Source organism: Pteropus vampyrus, unplaced genomic scaffold, assembly GCF_000151845.1.
Source record: "Pteropus vampyrus isolate Shadow unplaced genomic scaffold, Pvam_2.0 Scaffold127, whole genome shotgun sequence".
Taxonomy (NCBI): Eukaryota; Metazoa; Chordata; class Mammalia; order Chiroptera; family Pteropodidae; genus Pteropus; species Pteropus vampyrus.
The window spans coordinates 3,571,401-3,573,454 of record NW_011888908.1 but is presented as its reverse complement, the minus strand read 5'-3'; positions in this window follow the sequence as shown (position 1 = coordinate 3,573,454).

The window sequence follows — 2,054 nt, the reverse complement described above, 5'->3', positions numbered from 1 at the left end:
AAAATCCAAATTATTCAATGTGACTTGGTTTATAGCATATGAAAATTTGCTTTATGCTTGGAAAGTTGACATCTGATTCCCCCTAAATAAGAGAGCATAAATATGGGTTGTTAATAGACTAGAAATGCTGCTGATCCAGAAGCTTCTTGAGAGCACCGAACACGCCTTAGTTAACTTTGTATCCTTCTCTGGGGTCTGACACATAAATGATATGCAATAAACAGGGGCAAGATTATACTGCTCTACTGTATGCTGCATGCAGACAGTATAATGCTCTGTTCAAACATTTGAGTATTCATGTAATCTAGTACTAAGTGGTATTAAGTGCTGGTATAAGAGTTTTGATTTTTTTCCCCTTCGATTAGGGGAAAAAAAATTATTCACCCTTTTAGGTCATTTTGGGGGTCAAAACTTTATTCACGAAATGTCTTAGCATTACTATGATCTAGTTTCTGGCTGCAGAGCAGTGAAGAGAACCCTCTTTCCTCTAGCTGGATTCGCATTCCATTTTAAAGCAGGGCACAGACTGGCCCCTCTGGGGAAGTGGGCTTGAAGATGGAGATTAGTGTGCAGGACAGTTATCAGCAAATGCCCGAGGGATCAGCCCTTGTGACAGGGAAAGCAAGCACGCAGTACTGGGCAGAGGGAGAGCCTATGACCTGCTGAGGCCTCAACCAACTCTCTGGGAAGCTGGGATGAACCTTGTGGGCTGTCTCAGGTTGAGGCAAGATTCTCCCCTGTTCTTCATGCTGCATGGGTACCCCCAGGAAAGGAATGTGACACTGGGCCAGAGGCATCGGCTGCGCAATCTCCATAGGGTGCTCGCTGCCATGGCCTGCCTGAGGCCGCGTCTGCAGCGTGCGGGCAAGTTAGCCCCTCATTTCTGAAGGGCGTTTGCATCATGCACCCCACTCTCTGACACAGTGCTCTGGTTCTCTTAAAATGCTAGGAAGTGTCTAAGCACAAGACAGCACAATCATGAAGACCACCAAATCATATTTTAGTCATCATCTCTGAGAATTCTGGGAGAAGGCAGGCCAGTCATCAGTTGGTGTGGCATTCATCAATTTGCAAGGCGTCGGCGCAGACCGTGGCTTACACTGGGACAGGTTGCCAAGGTGGCCAGAGGCACGGGGGGCTGCATCTGGCCTACGCCTGCCTTTGCAAGCCTCGTCCTGGAGACAGGCTGTGTCTGCGCAAAGGAACTGTCTTACTGCGATCCGCCCACCACGGGGCCAAGGTATCCAGCTTCTGAAGAGGTGCGGTGTGTTTTAGTGAGGGCTCAGTCCTTATGGCCCACGTATAAACCCTGTGAACACACACGTAGCCTGTTTTATCCCTCTCCTTTATGCTTTCGGATGTTAACAATCTGTTCCAGTGGTGAGAGAATTTCATTTCTGTACAGGGAAGTCTAATGGGCTGCACATTGTTAGAATCGCTGCACCTAACATGCACATACATCACAGGACAGCCTTATTTCTATCACTACACAAAACACCGCCAAAACAAACGCAGCAGTATAAAATGAATTTTATTAAGCAACTTAAGTATTCTGAATCCCCGTTTGGTTTTTTGAACACCCGGAAGTTTCCAAACCTAAATTCTGCAGGATTAGAAATTTATAAAGTGAAATTCTGCAAGGAAAAATATTAAGTGATTTAATTTTATTTATATTAAAAGTCAACATTTTCATGAATTATGCTAAGTGTGTACCTATTTAATTGTATTTATTGTCATAAATTTTAATCTGCATTTCTACTACTTGACATACTACTGGCTGCATAAACAAAAATACTAAGTAATAATAACGAAATATGCTCAGAATTTTTAAAGTTTACATCTGTGTTCTCATTTTTCACATATATGAAATTATGTATAGAAACAACCCATTTCCAACGTTTTTCAATTCAAATCAAAGAGTATTTAGGTAACAGTGCCACCTATTGCTATAAAGTTAAAGTAACCCTATTAGTTATTCCCTTAGTATTTGATACTGCCATTCTTCTTCCTCTATTTGTCTGTTATCCTAGGTTTTTATTTTCATTTTAGAGAAA